The following is a 23,189-nucleotide window of genomic DNA, read 5'->3' on the forward strand; positions in this document are numbered from 1 at the left end:
GGTTGCCAGGAGCTTGAGGAAAAGGGGAATTGGGGAATTATTATTTAATGAGTATAGTTTCAGTTTAGAAAGACAAAGTTCTGGAGATGGATAGTGATGGCGACTACACAAAACTGTTAATGTATTTAATAATAACAATGAATTATGCACTTAAAAATATTTAAAATGATCTATTTCATGTTATATATATTTTGTCACAATAATTTTTTAAATAGATATGCACTATATGGGATGGCTTGTCATTCTTCTTTCATAACAGGTTATGAAAAGGCTATGGCTTCTATCTTGGACACCCTTTCTTCCTCACTCCAAGCTAACAACCAGGTACCACGTTGTTAGCTACCCTATGGAGAGACCCAAGAAACTCGTCTCTGGTCAACACCAAGAAAGGACCTGAGACCTACCAGTAATCACATAAATGTGCTTAGAAGCACTCCAGAAGGTTCCTTTATGCCCCCTCCAATTGAGCCTTGGGATGAATATAGTCCCACCTGACCTAGCTTGTATCTTTATGAGACCCTGAGCTAGAGGGTCTCTCTATATGGTGCCAGTTAAGCTGCACCCTACAGAAACTGACCATACCAAATGTGAGATGTTTGCTGTGGTAAGCCACTAAGTTTTGGGGTGATTTGTTACACAGCAATACATAACTAATACACACAGTATTTTGACTAAACATTCCTAAGGGAATGTGCCTTATGCCCAAAAGAACTGCAAATTCCATTGCTGGGTATTTATCTGAGAAAAAAAAAAAAGTGTGTATATCCACCAAAAGAGTGTTCGCAGTCAACTTTACTCATTATCATCCCAAACTAGAATTCAAATATCCACTGACTGGAGAATGAATACGTAAGCTGTGGTACTCCAACTGTCCCTTGAATAACAAGAGTTTTAACTGGTCGACTTACATACTTTTTTCAATAAATACATTGAAAATTTATTTGAGGTTTGCAACAATTTAAAAAAACACTTTCTTTCCTCTAGCTTACTTTAAGACTACAATAAATACTACGTATAACATACAAAATATGTATGAATTGACTATGTTATCAGTAAGGCTTCCACTCAACAGTAAATTATTAATAGTTAAGTTTTGAGGGAAACAAAAGTTATATGAGGATTTTCAACTCCACTTGGTGGGAATGGAGATGCCCTTAACCACTGTGCTATTCAAGGATCAACTGTACTACACAGCAATGAAAAAAACAAAAACACAAAGCACTATTTCATTCAATATGGGTAAATCTCAGAGACATAATGTTGAACAAAAAAAAAGCAGACAGAGACAAAACTTTAACATTGGTATTGCTATTCTGAGACTGTTGTATTTATAATGAGTACTATAAATGAATAAGTATATAATGTTCTAATTGTATTATTTTTGGTGTCACTGAGAACCAAAATTCTTAACTGCAAGACACAGATGGCAAAATTGAAAAGATTAAGTGAAAATCTTGTAGTGCTGAAACTGAATTAGAAGTATCAGTATGAACTCAGAAGGTTCTCTACCTTAAAAATTTGTTTTCCTAGTCCTGACTATTGAAAAGGCCTAGAAACAATAACCAATCCATTAGTAATGAGAACACCTGGAGCCCAGATTGTAGTCTTGAAATCCCAATCCCCAGCAAAGGAATCAGAACTTCTGGGAGAAACTGCTGATCCCAGGTGTGGAGAGGAAATGTACATGGTGAGCCTGGAACTCCTTGTCACACTAGATAATCAAGAAGTTATCAAAACTACTAGTGTCATGTCAAAATAACTCAGCAAGCAATTGTAAAAGGCTCTCCCTAACCAAAGATTAAGTTAAGCATTGATAAGGGGAATTTCCTCGATGAATTTTTTAAAAATCCAATACGTGTAAATCTAAGAGTCCATAATGAGTTCAGGGGAGAGGGGGAAACCCTAATTGGTCACTGTTAGAGAAGGCTAACAGAATCAACTCATTATTTTGAATTGGTAAGCCAAAGGGAAACTATCAAGGTTTTATTGAACCTTTCCTACACAAAATGTACTACTAGGTAACAAAGATACACAAGAAACAGTTTCTCTTCATAGAACATGCACCTAATAAATGAACAGTAAGGTTTTAGTATTAAAAGAGCACTCTCACACCCTTAATGATTTAATAAACTTAAAGCAGGGAGTTCATCCCCTGTTTTTTGTTAATAAAGTTTTAATGGAACACAGACAAGACCATTCATTTACATATTGTCTATGGCTGCTTTTCCATTACAAAAGCAGCTCAGTAATTGCAGCAGAGACTGGATAGCCAACAGAGCCTAAAATATGCACCATCTGCCCCCTTACAGAGTAATTCAGCCAACCCTTGATCTAAAGCATTGAGCACAAATGGAAACTAATCAGCAGAAAAATAGAGGTAACTAGATGTTGTGTGCACCAGATGGACACTTGCCAAAAGAAATCAAACCTGAATCTGAGCAAGTCTCTAGCTCCAACTACCAATTAGTAAGAAATAAAAAGAACAGATAAGTAGGTTTAATCACTTCACAAGGAATGTAACTCAGGAAAATCCACATCTATAGGACAAAGACCCAATTTGTTCAATAAATTTTAAAGACAAAAAGGCACAAGAAGGACCTTAAAAGAACAACCAACCAATTCCAACGGGGAGAGGGCTTATCCAGATCTGAATTCAATCAAATCAACTGCTTTAAAATGTATGAGAGGAACAGAATTAGCACTGTTTGGATATTTGATTACACTGGAATTGTTGCTGTTTTTAAAGAGTGAAATGGTATCGTGGTTATATTTTTAAAAAGGTCTTGTTCTTTAAGCACACTAACATACAAATAACATATAATGTCTAGGACTTGCTTTAAAATAATATAGGAACAGGAGGGAAGTCAGTGGGAAACAAACAGTCCAGTCATTACTTGAAAATCACTGAACCTGAGTGATGAATACATAGGGGTTCTTTATACCAGTCTGTTTTAAATTTTCCAAATAAAAATTAAAATTAAAGCAACAAATTTCTTCTTTAACACAACAAAAAAATCTAAAATAAAGAGAACAGGTCAAGAAGTATGCTAGGTAGCCCCCAAAAGGCAACTTGACAGTGACAAGGTGTGGGGTCTTCTGAAGAAAGGATAAGAAGCCAACTCGGAAAAGAACCAGTTTTGAAACCAAGCAAGTGATTGGTGAGTAGATCCAAACTCGGTTATGTGACCTTGGTTATGCATCAGCAGCCAGAACTAGGAAAAAACATACAGGGTAAATTAACTTAAGTTTGAGATCTGGTAAGAGGGTTCCTCAGAACATTAATAAGGCAAGAAAACATAAGACACTCCCACAAGTATGACTATTCGGGTGAGTAGAAAGCTAAAGAGGCTAGAAAATAGCTAACTTGATGAGAAAATGAGGAAATGCCAAGAAGCAACAAGTTGTAATAAAGACAAAAACCAGATTCAAAAAGTGTGACATGAAAGAGGGTTGAAATCATGACAGGAAACATTCCAAGACCTCAGAAATAGAAGTGTTCTGGGTGATGATGAGGCCTAGGGCAAAAACTGATTGGTGTGAGTAGTATGAAGGACTTTGGGGCTACAGCCTGGTGAACTAATGCTGTCTTACTAACTGGTTTCAGCTACTGGCCAAAGAATCACACCCGACTCCTAAGCTCATTTCAAAAGGTATCTATATGTTTTAAAAAGGTCCCAGGATTGAAACCACCAGTCTAAGATATGGTGATCGTGGAAAATTACTAAGGTGAAAATGATGGGTGGTAGATGGGTAAAGGAAGCATGATGAGAGCCACTAACATGATACAAGAGACAAAAAGGCAACATTTGAATCAAATGAAGGAAAATTCTAGAGGTCAAGAGAAGGAAAAGAAATGGGGAGAAAAAAGAATAAAAGAAAGTAACTTCAAAAGAAAATAATTAATTGAAAAATCTTCTGATAGGACCCTATTCTAATACCACAATTACAAGAATAGGGTCTAAACTTATCTCTATCAGATAGGTTAGGGAAGAAAAAATATTCTCAAAAAAATCTACTGATTTGTTCGATATGGTCACAAAATGTTAGGTATATGAAAACACAAAAAAAACCTTACCATTTAGTTTAATCCTCATTTTTTTTAAATTAAGGTATCACTGATATACAACCTTATGGAGATTTCACATGAGCAACATTATGGTCCCAATAATCATTCATGTTATCAAGTCACACCCCATCTCATGCACTCACTGTCCATTGGCATAGTAAGATGCTATGGAGTCATTACGTTTCTTCTCCATACTATATGGCCTTCCCTTTGACCTACCTATATTGTAGTGCTAATTATAATGCCCCTTAATCCCCTTCTCCCTCCCTCTCCAACCCCTTCCCTTTGGTAACCGCTAGTCCCTTCCTGGAGACTGTGAGTTTGCTGCTGTTTTGTTCCTTCAGTTTTGCTTACTTGTTATACTCCACAAATAAGGGAAATCATTTGGTACTTGTCTTTCTCCACCTGGCTTACTTCACAGAGTATAAGACCCTTTAGATCCATCCATGTTGTTGCAAACGCTAGGACTTGTTTTCTTCTTATGACTGAATTACATTCCATTGTGTATATGTACCACGTCTTTATCCATTCATCTACTGAAGGACACTTAGGCTGCTTCTGTATCTTGGCTATTGGAAATAATGCTACGATAAACATAGGGGTACATATATCTTTTCCAATCAGGAATCTTATTTTCTTCGGGTAAATTCCTACAAGTGGAATTACTGGGTCAAATGGTATTTCTATATTTACTTTTATGAAAAACCGCCATATTGCCTTCCACAATGGTTGAACTAATTTACATTCCCACCAACAGTGTAGGAGGGTTCACCTTTCTCAGCATCATCACCAGCATTTCTTGCTTCTTGTTTTTTGGATGTGGGACACCCTAACTGGTATGAGGTGATATCTCATGTGGTTTTAATTTGCATTTCCCTGATAATTAGTGATATGGAGCATCTTTTCATGTACCTGTTGGCCATCTGAATTTCTTCCTAGGAGAAGTGTCTGTTCATATCCTCCACCAATTTTTTAATCATTTTATTTGCTTTTTTGGGTGTTGAGGCATGTGAATGTTTTAGATATTTTGGGTGTTAACCCTCTGTCAGATATGTTGTTTATGAATATATTCTCCCATACTGTAGGATGCCTTTTTTTTTCTGCTGATGGTGTTCTTTGCTGTAGAGAAGCTTTTATTTGAAGTAGTCCCATTTATTCATTTTTGCTTTTGTTTCCCTCACCCGAGGAGATGTGTTCAGGAAGGAATTGCTCATGTTTATATTCAAGAGAGTTTTGCCTATGTTTTCTTCTAAGAGTTTTATGGTTTCATGACTTACATTCAGGTCTTTGATCCATTTCAAGTTTACTTTTGTGTATGGAGTTAGACAATAGTACAGTTTCATTCTCTTACATGTATCTGTCCAATTTTGCCAACACCAGTTGACAAGGTTGTCATTTTCCCCATTGTATGTCCATGGCTCCTTTATCGTATATTAATCAGCCATATATGTGTGGGTTTATATCTAGGCTCTCTACTCAGTTCCATTGGTCTATGTACCTGTTCTTGTGCCAGTACCAATTGTTTTGATTACTGTGGCTTGGTAGTAGAGCTTGAAGATGGGGAGCATAATACCCCCAGCTTTGTTCTTCCTTCTCAGGATTGCTTTGGCTATTCAGGGTCTTTTGTGGTTCCATATGAATTTTAGAACTATTTGTTCTAGTTCATTGAAGAATGCTGTCAATATTTTGATAGGGATTGCATTGAATCTGTTGATTGCTTTGGGCAAGAGGGCCATTTTGACAATATTAATTCCTTTCTATCCATGAGCACAGGATGTATTTCCATTTATTGGTGTTTTCTTAGATTTCTCTCATGAGTGTCTTATAGTTTTCAGAGTATAGGTCTTTCACCTCCTTGGTTCAGTTTATTCTTAGGTATTTTATTCTTTTTGATGCAATTGTAAATGGAATTGTTTTCCTGATTTCTCTTTCTGCTAGTTCATCACTGGTATATAGGATATAGGAATGCAACAGAGTTCTGCGTATTAATTTTGTATTCTACAACTCTGCTGAATTCAATTATTGGTTCTAGTAGTTTTGGGGTGGATTCTTTAGGGTTCTTTATGTACAATATGTCATCTGCAAACAGTGATGAGGAAGTTTAACTTCGTCCTCACTGATCTGGATGCCTTTTATTTCTTTGCGTGGCCTGATTACCGTGGCAAGGACCTCCAGTACTATGTTCAATAAAACTGTTGAGAGTGGACATCTTTGTCTTGTTCCCGATCTTAGAGGAAAAGCTTTCAGCTCTTTGCTGTTAAGTATGATGTTGGCTATGGATTGGTTGTATATGGCCTTTATTATGCTGAGGTACGTACCCTCTAAACCCATTTTGTTGAGAGTTTTTATAATGAATGGATGCTGAATTTTGTCAAATGCTTTTTCAGCATCTATTGGGATGATCATGTGATTTTTGTCCTTTTTGTTTATGTAGTGTATTATGTTGATGGATTTTCAAATGTTGTACCATCCTTGCATCCCTGAAATAAATCCCACTTGATCATGGTGGATGATCTTTCTGATGTATTTTGAATTCAGTTTGCTAATACTTTGTTGAAGATTTTTGCTTCTATGTTCATCAGGGCTATTGGTCTGTAATTTTCTTTTTTTTCTGGTATCTTTGCCTGGTTCTAGTATTAGAGTGATGCTGGCCTCATAGAATGAGTTTGAAAGTATTCTCTCCTGTTCTACTTTTTGGAAAACTTTAAGGAAGATGGGTATTAGTTCTTCTCCAAATGTTTGATAAAATACAGCAGTGAAGCCATGTGGTTCAGGGGTTTTGTTCTTAGGTAGTTTTTTGATTACCAGTCCAATTTCATTGCTGGTATTTGGTCTGTTCAGATTTTCTGTTTCTTCCTGGGTCAAGCTTGGGAGGTTGTATTTTTCTAGAAAGTTGTCCATTTCTTCTAGGTTATCCAATTATTAGCATGTAATTTTTCACAGTATTTTTCTAATAATTGTACTTCTGTGGTGTCCATATTGATTTTTCCTTTCTCATTTCTGATTCTGTTTATGTGTGTACACCCTCTCTTTTTCTTGATAAGTCTGGTTAGCAGTTTATCTATTTTGTTTATTTTCTCAAAGAACCAGCTCTTGGTTTCATCGATTCTTTCTATTGTTTTATTTTTTTCAATTTTATTTATTTCTGCTCTGATCTTTATTGTGTCCCTCCTTCTACTGACTTTGAGCCTCATTTGTTCTAGTTTTTTCTAGTTTCATTAACTGTGAGTTTAGACTGTTCATGTGGGGTTGTTGCTCTTTTTTGAGGTAAGGCTGTACTGCTATGTCTTAGAACTTCCTTCACAGCATCCCACACATTTTGGGGTGTTGAGTTGTTTTCATTTGTCTCCACATATTGCTTGATTTCTGTTTTAATTTGGTCATTGATCCATTGATTATTTAGGAGCATGTTGTTAAGCCTCCATGTGTTTGTGGGATTTTTGTTTTCCTTGCATAATTTATTTCTACTGTCATACCTTTGTGGTCTGAAAAGCTGGTTGATAGAATTTCAATCTTTTTGAATTTACTGAGGCTTTTTTTTGTGGCCTAGTATATGATCTATTCTTGAAAATGTTCCATGTGCACTTGAGAAGAATGTGTATCCTGCTGCTTTTGGGTGGAATGTTCTGTCGATGTCTGTTAGGTCCATCTGTTTGTTAGGTCCATCTGTTCTAATGTGTTTTTCAGTGCCTCTATCTCCTTACTTATTTTCTATCTGGGTGATCTGTCTTTTGGAGTGAGTAGTGTGTTGAAGTCTCCTAAAATGAATGCATTGCATTCTGTTTCCCCCTTTAATTCCATTAGTATTTGTTTCATATATTTAGGTGCTCCTAAATAGGATGCATAGACATTTATAATGGTTATATCCACTTCTTGGACTGACATCTTTATCACTATGTAATGTCCTTGTCTCTTGTTATTTTATTTTGAAACCTATTTTGTCTGAAAGAAGTACTGCAACTCCTGCTTTTTCCTCCCTATTATTTACATGAAATATCTTTTTCCATCCCTTCACTTTTAATCTGTGTATGTCTTTGGGTTTAAAGTCAGAGTCTCTTGTAGGCAGCACATAGACAGCTCCTGTTTTTTCATCCATTCTGTAACTCTATGTCTTTTATTGGTGTATTCAGTCCATTTACATTTAGGATGATTATCAACAGATGTACTTATTGCCATTGCAGGCTTTAGATATGTGGTTACCAAAGGTTCAAGGGCAGCTTCTTTACTATCTAACATTTTAACTTAATTCAGTATGCTATTTCAAACACAACCTAAAGGTTCTTTCTTTTTTTTCCTCCCTTCCTCTTCTTCTTCTTCCTCCTCCTCTACTCTTTATATATTAGGTGTCATGTTCTGTACTCTCTGTGTACCCCTTGCCTGACTTTATGGGTATTTTCATTTTGCATTTGGTTAGTAATTAATTTGTTCTACTTCCTTTTATTTTTCTCTGGTAACAGCTATTTAGCCTTAGGAGCACTTCCATCTATATCAGTCCCTCCAAAATACACTGTACAGATGTTTGTGGGAGGTAAATTCCCTCAACTTTTGCTCATCTTGAAATTGTTTAATCCCTGCTTCAAATTTAAATGATAATCTTGCCAGGTAAAGTATTCTTGGTTTGAGGCCCTTCTGCTTCATTGCATTAAATATATCATGCCACTCCTTCCTGGCTTGTACGGTTTCTGCTGAGAAGTCTGATAGCCTGATGGGTTTTCCTTTATATGTGATCTTTTTTCTCTCTCTGGCTGCTTTTAATTCTTTCTTTGTCCTTGATCTTTGCCATTTTAATTATTGTATGTCTTGGTGTTATCTTCTTAGCATCCCTTGTGTTGGGAGATCTCTGCACCCCCATGACCTCAGAGACTATTCCTTCTCCACATTAGGGAAGTTTTCAGCTATTATTTCCTCAAAGAGACTTTCTATCCCTTTTTCTTTCTCTTCTTCTTCTGGATCCCCTACAATCCAAATATTGCTCCATTTGGATTGGGTGCACAGTTCTGTTATTATTCTTTCATTCCTAGAGATCCTTTTTCCTCTCTGTGCCTCAGCTTCTTTGTTTTCCTATTCTCTAATTTCTATTTCATTTACTGTTTCCTCTACCTCATCTAATCTACTTTGAAATCCCTCCCTTGTATGTTTCATTTCAGGTACTCTATTTTTCAATTTCTCTTTCTTGAAGTCCTCCCTAAGATCTTGAATATTTTTCTGTAGCTTGGTAAGCATATTTATGATTTTTATTTTGAAATCTTTATGAAGAAGATTGATGACTTCAGTTTCACTTTGCCCTCTTTCTGGCATCTTCTGCTGTATTTTCACTTGTAGAAAATTTTTTTGCCATTTCATTTTTTTAGTGATTCCTATGGAATAATAACTTTGTGTAGGCAGTGTCCTCTAGTGCCCAGAAGCTCTACTCTCTGGAGCTGCCCAGCACCTATAGCAATGGCAGGGGTTGCAGGCAGGTGGAACTGGAGCCTGCAGGGAGCAAAGAGCTCTTTCCTGCTTCCCAATTGTAGTGGCTGCCTCAAATGGCAGGCCCAGTAGGCCCAGTGCACAGGGAGGAGCCTCTATGCTATGCCCCTGTAGCTGCTGTAGGCATGGCCATCCTCCAGCTGGCCTGGCATGATGACAGGGGCAGCAGGTGCGCAGGACCAGTGCCAGCAGGGAGGAAGGAGTAGCAGGCTGTATATCACAGTGGGAGGCCTCTGTACATCACAGGGGGATGGAGCATCGGAAGCTACTGAGAGTTCCCAACATGCTGGACTAAATGTGCTAGAACAATTTTGTCCATCTGCCCTTTCTCCTGAGCAGCGAGCTCTGTGTAATCTTTGCCCCCCTTTTACTGCTGGAAAGTCTTTCAACATGCCCGCCTTTCTTTGTCCCAAGGGGGCAGGTTGTGCATACCTGCTGTCCACAAGCTTCTGGAATCTCAGTCTCTCTGAGTATTCTGCCTGTCTTTGCTTTCCAACTCAACTAATCTCCAGAGCACCATGTAACGTGGGTTAGTGTTCCCATAGCAGATCTCCAGGGCTAGGTGTTTATCAGTCCTGGGCTTCTACTCCATCCCCATTCCGTTTCTCTTCCTCCTGCCTGTAACCTGCGATTGGGTGAGGGCTTGGGTCCCATCAGCTCCACAGCTTTGCTACTTTACCCTTTTCTGTGAGGTCATCTCTTTCCCCCAGATGTAGGCAGTCTGTTCTGCAGTACTTGGGTCACTCTTTTAAGATTAGTTGTATTTGCTGTATTTTCATGTTATGTGTGGTTTTGGGAGGAGGTTTCTGCTTCACTTTTCACACCACCATCTTTTTTTTCAATGTGTCCTAATCCACTCATTTCACAGATGAGAAAACCAAGGTCCATGAAGGTTAACTGCACTGAAGAACACTATGCAATTAATGACCAGACCTAGAGCTAAAATGAACCCCATTCCTCCCTCCCTGCCTTCACCTCCCTCCCTTGCATCCTCATATAATGCCATGGTTTCCATTCTAGTGACTTACTTCTTTACAAAACTACATGTCATTACATATTTCATTCATAAATAGCAAGCATTTGGTAAACACTTATTGGCTAACACTCAAAATGAGCCTACTTCAATAATTTTATTTTAAAGCTTTCCCACTTTAGCAACTTGTTCTATTCAATTTTACTCCTCTGCTCTGCAAAAAATCATTGTAAATCTCAGAGATGTTCAAAAAAAATGTTAGCTAACTAGTATCTCTGCTTCCAATGTTAGGATGTGAAATGGCACACACAGTGCCACGCTATAAAAAGAAGAGGCAGCATTACACACCTCTCTTATCATTTCCATAAATGTGCACATAATTTATAATTGCTAAGAAGTAAAAGGATATTCTTGACCCAATAGTCTCAAAATACCTACCTAAATAAATAGGAAAAGAGAGTAACAGGTTAAACCACCTCAGCCTTACAATAAGGGACTACAGAGTACATGCAGAACACATCAAGCAGGCACACAGAACATTGTTTACATATTTTTATATTCTTCATAAATATCACATATTATACTGTACCCAGAATATAATATGGAAAGAACTGTTTTGAAGCCTCCAAAACCTCAATGTTGCTATATTTAGCTACGATTTTTAACAGCCAAAAAAAAAAGTGCAGGTACTACTAATATGTAAAAAGGTGGCATAAAAAAGTGGAAGGCAATCCTAAGCAAAATTGTTTTACTAATTTCTTTAATTTTTTTAAATGCATATTCTTACCACTTAGATAGGGTTGTTGAGGCACAAGTCTTGTAGAAAAGAAACCAAATTAGGAAAGGATCCATCTAGAAGCTTTTTCAATCTGGAGCTTGTTCTTTACAGGCACAAACGTGGGCACACTGGTTCAGGGCAGTAGTGATTCGCCATGTACAAAGCAGAATATGGAATGTGAAAGGCTGTAAGACCAAAAAAAAACAAAAAGAGAGAAGCAAGAAATATGTTTAGTTATTAATAACAACCATGTTTAAAACAAAAGTTGTAACACTTTAGCAGTCTTTATATAATATGTATCATTACTGAAATTGACTTGAGATATATAAATGTTCAAACAAAATTAAACTTGTTTCCCAAATAAGATTGACTTTTACTCATTCATCCCTTTTTCAAGAAAACATGAGGTATTATATGATCAGTATACAAGGATACTTTCCCAGAAAATGAAATGACAGATTCTTTGCTTTGTCCTTCAGAAAAAAACCTTCTCTTTCCTACTGGTAGCAACTCAACATATTCAGTGCCTGTTATGTACCAGCATATATACATCAGTGAATAAAACTGGGAAATCTCTGCTCTTCTACCTTAAAATTCAATGATTATCTATTTTCTCATTGTTAGTGATGATATATAGTAAGAATGGCATAAATATACACTCTAGGAAGAAATGTAAAATTTACAACCATTCTGAAAATATTTGTCAGTATGTAACAAGAATCTTTAAAACAGATATTTGTCTAGTACTTACACTTCTGAGAACTCTGAAGATAGAATTTTATATACAAATTTTTACAACACAACTTATAAAGTTATAAGAAATCTAGATGTCCAAAATGGAGAAATAGTTAACTACATTATGACTTACTCAGCAGAAGAAATATTATGCTGTAGTTAATCTAGAAGTGATTTCTAGTTAAACATGGTAAATTAACTGCAAATATTTATTCCCATTTCATCCCAGGCTCCTCTGAAATAATTGGAAAATTTGAAAAATTAAATAGAAAATAACACAAAAGCAGAGAGAACAGAAGAGGAATTCCTTGATAGAATAAAATGAAAATAGAATTTCAAAAATAATATGAAAAAATGCTGTTAAACAAACAAAAAGGCATGACTCAAAATAATATACAACTTCAGCTGTATTTTTTAAATTACATTAAAACATGGAGGGAAAAAACCCCACTAAGTATTATTTCTAAATAGTGATTTTAAATAGTGACTTTTTTCTTTTATCCTTTTCTATATTTCCCAAAGTATCTCCAAAGGACCTTTATAACTGTTAGAGTCAAAAAAATAAAATCACTTTAAAAACACAAACATATCTATTAGGATAGCTACAATCAAAAAGAAAGATAGTAACAAGTGATGACAACTCTATGGTTGGAACCTTCAGACACTGCTGGTGGAAATGTAAAAATGGTACAGCTACTTTGGAAAATAGTGTGGCAGCTCCTCAAAAGTTAAACATAACTTAGCAATTCCACTCCCAGAAATACACCAATAGAAATGAAAAAAACATATCCATGCAAGAATATGTATACAAATGTAAACAGCAGCATTATCTGTATATGCCAGAAGGCAGAAACAACACAAGTATCATTAACTGATGAATGGATAAATAAACATGATATATCTAGCCAATGGAATATTATTCAGCCGTAAAAAGGAGCAATGTACTGATATAGGCTACAGTATGATGAATCTTAGAAACGTTAAGTGAAAAAAAAAAAACAGTCACATATTACATGATTCCATTTATATGAAATGTCCAGAATAGACAAATCTATACAGAGAGAAAATAGATTAGTGGTTGACTATAGTCAGGAGGAAGGAGATGGGGAGTGGCTGCTAACGGGTATAGCATTTCTTTTGGAGTTGATGAAAATGGTGATGAAAATCACTTCTAAAGTTGATTTTGGTGATGGTTGCATAATCCTGTGAATATACAAAAAGCTCTAACTGTACACTCTAAATTTGTGATTTGCATGACAAGAGTTATCTCCCAATAAAGCTATTACATTAAACAATATAATCTACAATTTATTGACCACTAACCAATATGTCACATGTTATTCCTTATCACCTTGTAACACTATATAATGGGAAAAGCATTGGATTCAAGATAAAACCAGGCTCCTGTTAACCCGAAATCCTGGAAAGCCACAGCTTCCAAGTTTCAATTTTCTTCTGGGGGGTGCGGAGTCCTCTCTGGTACACCATGTTATTTTTTTCCCAGCAGTTGAGTAGCATGCCAACCAAGAATAAATTGTATTTGTACCAAAATCTGTTTATGCCAGTTGTACTTACTATATTATGTAATTTAGTTAAAAATTACATTAAAAATGAGCACAAAAAGAAAATGCTTTCTGAAAATTAAGATATATGACTTGAAAAGGGCAGGTCACTTAAAAGATAACCTAAAGAGAAGGCCTCAACTATACATCAAGATTGATGATGTATAAGCATTACCAATTATAAAATATTTAAGGTATGTATCCTTCTCTTGATTCTTCACCTTAAACAAATTTTCTGTTTAACTAACTCAACTCGTTGCTTATACAACCAATATTGTATCAGAGAGATACTCTAAGTTACTTGTATAAAAGTCCAACAGAAGTACAGTTCTATTACTATTATTGTATCTCACAATATGAAGAGTGATGGTTGACCCTAATGAGTTCCCCCTTAGAGAGGTTGAAACTTTTCTACCTTTCAAAGTACCCTTCAAGTTTCTGCCAAAGTCCTGTACTCTCTACAGATACGGTTGTCTCTTAAACTGAAAGAGGAAACCCAATGTAAACTCTTCAAATTCAATTCAAGGGTATTAAAGACCCTCTTCTTGTGCTCTTAGGTTCATCAAATCCCCCCTTTTCAGAGCTAAACCTACATTTGACCTGTATATTCAGATGACCATTAAAAAACAAACCAAAAAAAAAATCTTAGACTCACACACCATAGACTGTTTATTTCCTCTTACCACACATATGTGCCTTACTTTCTCTATCAACTTACCCTCAAACACAGCAATAATAAAATACTCTTCCTAATGACTTCAAAATAAGTCTAACTTGCTTCTGACCTCCCCTCTCTCACTACTCCAGATGCAGCTCAGATATTACAGCCAAATGCACCTTCCTAATGCACAACTCTGATCCCAAAACTCCCTAGCTTGGCAATTCAGTGGTACTCCCAAAACCTACAAGATAAAGTCCAGAAATTCATTAGTCTCAAAGTCAAAATGCTAACAGAAGAGAATAAACTGCTAGCCCATCTCCCTAATGTTTTCCAGACTACAGTCACTCCAAGCTCTGCTTGGGCAAAAACATCCCATTCATTCATTCACCCAGATCTCTCTTGCATCAGGATTGCCCTTCCCTCATTTCCATGCATTGAAATTCCTCTGAAATTATTTTTAAAGTAGAAAATTACTTATACAGTCAGAGTCTTGGGTTTCTCAACTGTTACACACCAAAGGGTTGTTTTATAGGGATTATAAACTTTTAGAAGTATTATATGTGTTATTAAGTATAAAATTAGAATAGCCAGCCATTAGATGTGTAATTAAGTATAAAACTAGGTATCACTCAACAAATGCTGTTACTATTGTTAATTCTACTTGAGTGCCCAATAAATATTTTTTGAATTGAGGTACAATACAAAAATAAATAGTCTTTCCCAGCCATACTGTACTCTTTGCTCTAAAACCAACAGTTTAAGGTTTGACACCTCTGAAAGTTAAGATGATGAAAATTCTGACAACCAGTAGTTTTCAATTTATGGGAATCTAACTGTGGGGTAAATGGAACCTTCTGACCAGGATTCCCACCTGGCCTTAATAGCGCCCATTGTGTAATAAGAGCATGTTTGCAGTCATGCGATTGCCAGTTGAGTCCCAATGTGGGAGGCGGATCGGCAAGAGAGAAAGTGGAGCAGCCTGGGTTCGGAGGGGGGAGGCGGTCAGAGAGAGCGAGCTTGGGAACCGTGCACAAGGGGGGGTCCCAAGAAGTGCCGAAGAGAGCAACCAGTGCAAGTGAGAACTGAGCAGTGAGAATAAACCCTTTCATTTCCCAACTTCTTGCTCTTGCCTTCCTTTGGTCTTACTGAATTCACAGGGGACTTGTCCTGGCTCCCGGAGCTACGCTCAGACCAATTCATGATGTAACGACGGCAGACCACCATTTCACGATTTAGTCAACAACAACTTGATTTGCAATCATTTCACAATATATGTATGTCAAGTCATTATGCTATACAACTTAAACTTACATAAAATTCCACTTTACAGAGAAAGTAAACATTTCCACCATCCTGTATTGCTACATTTTCTCCCTTAAAATTAGTTAAAAACTTATATTACACTTCAAGAAATTAAGACCTAACTACTTAACTTCTAACTTGCTTAAACTATATTTATCATAAACTGAATTACAGCAAATACCTCCACAATCAGAGTAACTTAAAATGTTGAGAAATCAGATTTTTAAGGGCTCTCACTATATAAATCCCCACTTGTAACAAAAGTCTGCATTTCCCATTTATTGTTTTCATAAAATAATTTCTTTTGATCGCAGTATAAAAAATGTTATTCACAAAAGGAATACTGTGTTCACAATGTAATTTTATCTTCACTGATGTAATAAGAAGTCGGTGGTTTCCTTTTCTTGTGGCAAACAATGGGCCCTGGGAAACACATTCCCTGTTAGATGTCTTTTACATATTTTTAAAAACAATTGGTTCAACTTCCTAATGATCACCATTTACCAGAAATGTGAAAGATAAAAATCTATCAAGATACACAATAAGACTAAGCAAGCCAAAAGGAGAGAAATAAAAGACAATTTACAAGGCTCTCTGAAAAGGGTGGGGTAGAGAAAACTTCCAATCCAACAGCATCTCCCAAGGACTTTTTTAAACTTGAGAATATCAGTTTCAAGGTGACAAAAATCTCACTTTTTCCCCTCCATTTCTAAGGGATCATGCCCATCAGCATACATACTATAATGATCACTCACCTTAAAGAGAGAGAGGAAAAAAAAAGCACTCTTCTGATACTGTGACTTATAATAAGAAATATATACATTTGTTCTTCATCCAGTTTCTAGCCAACTCCTAAAACCCTTAGAATCACCTAAGTAATGAAAGCCATAAAAGTGTCTTTTGTTATGTTAGGGAGGTGACTTTTGGAACTCACCGAAGGATGGAGGCTGGTTGCCACGAGAACCAACCTCATCATTTAGAAGGTAGGAACTCTCAGTCCCACAGGCCTGACCTGGACGGGAGTGGGAGAGCTGGAGGCTGAGCCAATTACCAGTGGCCAATGACATAAACAATCATGCCCATGTAACAAGGCGTGGGTAAAAACCCAAAAGGAGCTCCCAGATTGGAGAATTCAGGGAGATGCCATGTGGAGGGGCATGGGAACTCAGCACCCTTTCCCCATATGAGATGCCCTATGCATCTCTCCTATCTGGCTGTTCCAGAGTTACATCCTTCTACAATAAACTGGTCATTTAGAAAATAAAATATTTCCTTCAGTTCTGTGAGCCACTCTGGCAAACTAATTGAACCTAAGGAGAGGGTTGTTGGAACTTCCAACCTACAGCCAGTGGGTAGGTCATTAGTACGTGTGACAATCTGGACTGGTGTCTGAAGCATGTGTTTAGGGGCAGGGGACAGTCTTACAGGACTGAGCCGTCTGCCCATGGGATCTGATGCTATCGCCAGGTTATGTCAGAATTGAGTTGAATTGTCGCACACCCTGCTGGCATCTGAGAAATACTCGACAGTGTGGGAAACCCACTCAACACACACACTGGAAATGGTGACCAGAATCTCTACTTCCTCGACAACGACAAGCCTGTCAGCACCTGCACATTCATTCCTCTGCTCCCCTTTATAATAACGTCCTCCACACAGTTGTCTCTGTTCAGCTTCCACTAGCTTCCCTTCATTCATTCGCTCTTCTCTCCTCTCCAAGGCTTTCTACTCCACGGTTCCCCAGGACTGCTTGCCGACATCACTGATGACCTCCGCACCTGTGAAATCCAAAGGTTCTCTCAGTTCTCCTCTTAGTGGACTCTAGGCAGCGTTTCGCTCCCTCCTTCGTGAAAGACCTTCACTAGGATTGCAAAATGCCACTCTCTCCTGGTTTTCTTCCTCTTCCTCAAAAGCTGCTCTTCTTCTGCCTCTTTTCCAACTCAAAATGATGAAGAACTGAGGGTCCCTCCTTGGCCCTCTTCTCCACTGACACCTCTAAGTGACCTTATCCAGTCTCAAGGCCTTAAATTCAAATTTGGGATTGTCAACATACAGATGGTATCACTTGCCCAGACCTCGTTTACTCCTGAGCCTGACCTTAAAAATTCACCTATCCCTTTGGACATCTATCCCATCTAACAGTATCTCAAGTTCAACTCATAAACACCTACCCCCAGCACACACCTCAGTAAATAATACCATCACTTTTCTAGCTGGTCAGGCCAAAAATCTGGCAGTTACTTTTATTCCTTTCTTTACCTCACATCTAATCCATCAACAAGTACTCGCAACCCTGTTTTCAAAATACTATATTAAATCTGACCACTTCTCTCCCACACACTGCTACCATCCTAGTCAGCACCACCATCATCTCTGGCCCATACAATTAAAGTAGCTTCTTAACTGACATCCTTATCTACTCATCCCCCAATTCTCCAAGTAGTAACCAGATTAATCAATATAAAATATAAATTTATTCACTCTCCCTAAGCTCAAAAATCCTCCAGTAGTTTCCCATCACATGGAGAAAAAGATGGCCTCTCTAACCTTTCATCTCCTCTTGTCTAGCCATGCCTACTTTCCTGCTTTTTCTCAAATTTAAGAAGCTTATTCTCACATCCCAGTCTATGTACTTATTAATCACTCTGCCTGGAGAGTTCTCTCCCTGAAGCAGGACTTGCTCCCTCCCTTCATTCAGATGGCTGCAAATGTTTCCTGCCCCCGAAGAGGCTCTTCCCACATCACCATATCTGAAACAGCCAACACTCTTCCATCACTCTCTAGCCAAAACAAATTTGTTCATCATAGTTTATCATTCAATATTTATTTAATTTCACCTGCCCAACTAAAAAAAAAAAGCAAGCTCCAGGAGGGAAGAAACTGTCTTGTTTATATTTATAATCCCCATGCACCATCTCCCGGCTCACAGGCATACAATAAACATTTGTTAAAGTGAATGACGCCAATGCTAATGAATGACATGCACTAGAAAAAAGATAGAAAAAAATCAACAGATAGACTTTCAAATATTTTATTCAACAAAATATTCATAAATTTTCATTTTACAATCTTTAGAGGAGATTGGTACAAGAATAACACGGAGAGAGGTGAATTTCTTGTCTTCAACACATAAATCCAATATATTTACATACCCTACCTTATATTTACTTTGAGATGTGACCTAATGTTTCCAGAAAACAATAGATTTTTAAACTGTTTCCTTTCTTCTTGTTACATACCTGAATCAACATATATACAAACAAGCTTAAAAGAAGGAACAGAGGAGAGGGGCGGAAGATGGCAGCGTGAGTAGAGCAGCGGAAATCTCCTCCCAAAACAACATATATCTATGAAAATATAACAAAGACAACCCTTCCTAGAATAAAGACCAGCAGACACAGGACAATATCCAGACCACATCTGCACCTGAGAGAACCCAGCGCATCGCGAAGGGGGTAAGATACAAGCGCCGGCACGGCGGGAGCCGAGCGCCCCTCCCCCCAGCTCCCAGCCGGAGAAGAGAAGGCAGAGCAGGAGGGAGACGGAGCACAGGGCTGCCGAACACCCAGCCTCCGCCATCCAGGCCAGAGTGCAGGGCCCTCGATACTAGGAAAACAGGGCAACAAGAACAGTGAGCGGGCACTGGAGGCCAGGTGCCGGAGGACATAAGAAAAGCACGTGACCATTTTTTTTTTTTTTTTGCTTTTTTGCTGTTTGTTTTGGCGAGCGCTTTTTGGAAGTCTTAAAGGGATAGGGAGCCCAATACTAGTGAAACAGGGCAGCAAGACGGGTGAGCAAAGGACTGAGGCTGGCACTAGAGAATAAAGAAAAACGAGCGGTCACTTTTTTTTTTTTATTTAAATTTTTTTTCTTTTTTTTGTGGTCGTTGTTTTGTTTTGGCGGGTGCTTTTTGGAAGTCTTAAAGGGGCAGGGTGGGACACTTTATCCAGAGGTAGGGAATCCGGGGATCTCTGGGCACCCTAACCCCTGGGCTGCAGGGAGCAGGGAGGCCCCTTACGGAGATAAATAGCCTCCCAGCAGCTCCTGCTCCAACGCGACTCCACCACTTTGGAGCAGCTGCCCGAGCCAGGCCACGTCCACAGCAACAGCGGAGATTAACTCCATAGCAGCCGGACAGGAAGCAGAAACCCTGTCTGCGCGCAGCTGCGCAGCACAAGCCACTAGAGGTTGCTGTTCTCCCAGGAGAGGAGGGCCACAAACCAACAAGAAAGGAAGTCCTTCGAGCCGTCACTCGTCCCAGCTCTGCAAACTATTCCTATCACCATGAAAAGGCAAAGCTACAGGCAGACAAAGATCACAGAGACAACACCAGAGAAGGAGACAGACCTAACCAGTCTTCCTGAAAAAGAACTCAAAATAAGAATCATAAACATGCTGACAGAGATGCAGAGAAATACGCAAGAGAAATGGGATGAAGTCCGGAGGGAGATCACAGATGCCAGAAAGGAGACCGCAGAAATGAAACAAACTCTGGAAGGGTTTATAAGCAGAATGGATAGAATGCAAGAGGCCATTGATGGAATTGAAATCGGAGAACAGGAACGCATAGAAGCTGACACAGAGAGAGACAAAAGGATCTCCAGGAATGAAACAATATTAAGAGAACTGTGTGACCAATCCAAAAGGAACAATATCCGTATTATAGGGGTCCCAGAAGAAGAAGAGAGAGGAAAAGAGATGGAAAGTATCTTAGAAGAAATAATTGCTGAAAACTTCCCCAAACTGGGGGAGGAAATAATCGAACAGACCACGGAAATACACAGGAACCCCAACAGAAAGGATCCAAGAAGGAAAACACCAAGACACATAATAATTAAAATGGCAAAGATCAAGGACAAGGAAAGAGTTTTAAAGGCAGCTAGAGAGAAAAAGGTCACCTATAAAGGGAAACCCATCAGGCTAACATCAGATTTCGCAACAGAAACCCTACAGGCCAGAAGAGAATGGCATGATATATTTAATACAATGAAACAGAAGGGCCTTGAACCAAGGATACTGTATCCAGCATGACTACCATTCAGATATGACGGTGGAATGAAACAATTCCCAGACAAACAAAAGCTGAGGGAATTTGCTTTCCACAAACCACCTCTACAGAACATCTTACAGGGACTGCTCTAGATGGGAGCACTCCTAGAAAGAGCACAGCACAAAACACCCAACATATGAAGAATCGAGGAGGAGGAACAAGAAGGGAGAGAAGAAAAGAATCTCCAGACAGTGTATATAACAGCTCAATAAGCGAGCTAAGTTAGGCAGTAAGGTACTAAAGAGGCTAACCTTGAACCTTTGGTAACCACGAATTTAAAGCCTGCAATGGCAATAAGTACATATCTTTCAATAGTCATCCTAAATGTTAATGGGTTGAATGTACCAATCAAAAGACACAGAGTAATAGAATGGATAAAAATGCAAGACCCATCTATATGCTGCTTACAAGAAACTCACCTCAAACCCAAAGACATGTACAGACTAAAAGTCAAGGGATGGAAAAACATATTTCAAGCAAACAACAGTGAGAAGAAAGCAGGGGTTGCAGTACTAATATCAGACAAAATAGACTTCAAAACAAAGAAAGTAACAAGAGATAAAGAAGGACACTACATAATGATAAAGGGCTCAGTCAAACAAGAGGATATAACCATTCTAAATATATATGCACCCAACACAGGAGCACCAGCATATGTGAAACAAACACTAACAGAACGAAAGGGGGATATAGACTGCAATGCATTCATTCTAGGAGACTTCAACACACCACTCACCCCAAAGGATAGATCCACTGGGCAGAAAATAAGTAAGGACACAGAAGCACTGAACAACACAGTAGAGCACATGGACCTAATAGACATCTACAGAACTCTACATCCAAAAGCAACAGGATATACATTCTTCTCAAGTGCACATGGAACATTCTCCAGAATAGACCACATACTGGCCACAAAAAGAGCCTCAGAAAATTCCAAAAGATTGAAATCCTACCAACCAACTTTTCAGACCACAAAGGCATAAAACTAGAAATAAACTGTACAAAGAAAGCAAAGAGGCTCACAAACACATGGAGGCTTAACAACACACTCCTAAATAATCAATGGATCAATGACCAAATCAAAATGGAGATCCAGCAATATATGGAAACAAATGACAACAACAACACTAAGCCCCAACTTCTGTGGGACACAGCAAAAGCAGTCTTAAGAGGAAAGTATATAGCAATCCAAGCATATTTAAAAAAGGAAGAGCAATCCCAAATGAATGGTCTAATGTCACAATTATCGAAATTAGAAAAAGAAGAACAGATGAGGCCTAAGGTCAGCAGAAGGAGGGACATAATAAAGATCAGAGAAGAAATAAATAAAATTGAGAAGAATAAAACAATAGCAAAAATCAATGAAACCAAGAGCTGGTTCTTCGAGAAAATAAACAAAATAGATAAGCCTCTAGCCAGACTTATTAAGAAGAAAAGAGAGTCAACACAAATCAACAGTATCAGAAACGAGAAAGGAAAAATCACGACGGACCCCACGGAAATGCAAAGAATTATTGGAGAATACTAAGAAAACCTATATGCTAACAAGCTGGCAAACCTAGGAGAAATGGACAACTTCCTAGAAAAATACAACCTTCCAAGATTGACCCAGGAAGAAACAGAAAATCTAAACACACCAATTACCAGCAATGAAATTGAAGCGGTAATCAAAAAACTACCAAAGAACAAAACCCCCGGGCCAGATGTATTTACCTCGGAATTTTATCAGACATACAGGGAAGACATAATACCCACTCTCCTTAGAGTTTTCCAAAAAATAGAGGAGGAGGGGATACTCCCAAACTCATTCTATGAAGCTAACATCACCGTAATACCAAAACCATGCACAGACCCCACCAAAGAAGAAAACTACAGACCAATATCTCTGATGAATGTAGATGCAAAAATACTCAACAAAATATTAGCAAACCGAATTCAAAAATACATCAAAAAAATCATACACCATGACCAAGTGGGATTCATCCCAGGGATGCAAGGATGGTACAACATTCGAAAGTCCATCAACATCATCCACCACATCAACAAAAAGAAGGACAAAAACCACATGATCATCTCCATAGATGCTGAAAAAGCATTTGACAAAGTTCAACATCCATTCATGATCAAAACTCTCAGCAAAATGGGAATAGAGGGCAAGTACCTCAACATAATAAAGGGCATCTATGATAAATCCACAGCCAACATTATATTGAACAGCGAGAAGCTGAAAGCATTTCCTCTGAGATCGGGAACTAGACAGGGATGCCCACTCTCTCCACTGTTATTTAACATAGTACTGGAGGTTCTAGCCACGGCAATTAGACAAAACAAAGAAATACAAGGAATCCAGATTGGTAAAGAAGAAGTTAAACTGTCACTATTTGCAGATGACATGATACTGTACATAAAAAACCCTAAAGACTCCACCCAAAAATTACTAGAACTGATATCAGAATACAGCAAAGTTGCAGGATACAAAATCAACACACAGAAATCTGTGGCTTTCCTATACACTAACAATGAACCAACAGAAAGAGAAATCAGGAAAACAACTCCATTCACAATTGCATCAAAAAAAATAAAATACCTAGGA

At 38.1% G+C, this 23,189-nt stretch overlaps 1 protein-coding gene across 8 annotated transcripts in view; it reads right to left on the reverse strand.

The window, feature by feature from the left end:
* Positions 1-23,189, reverse strand: part of FRYL (FRY like transcription coactivator) — a 295,403-nt gene that overhangs the window by 225,291 nt on the left and 46,923 nt on the right. For all 8 annotated transcript variants that reach the window (XM_057502200.1, XM_057502204.1, XM_036892566.2 and 5 more), the window contains exon 2: positions 11,296-11,471. The gene's annotated coding sequence lies outside the window, so the exon portion shown is untranslated. The remainder of the gene's footprint in view (positions 1-11,295; positions 11,472-23,189) is intronic.

This window comes from Manis pentadactyla, chromosome 5, assembly GCF_030020395.1.
Source record: "Manis pentadactyla isolate mManPen7 chromosome 5, mManPen7.hap1, whole genome shotgun sequence".
NCBI classification, from domain to species: domain Eukaryota; kingdom Metazoa; phylum Chordata; class Mammalia; order Pholidota; family Manidae; genus Manis; species Manis pentadactyla.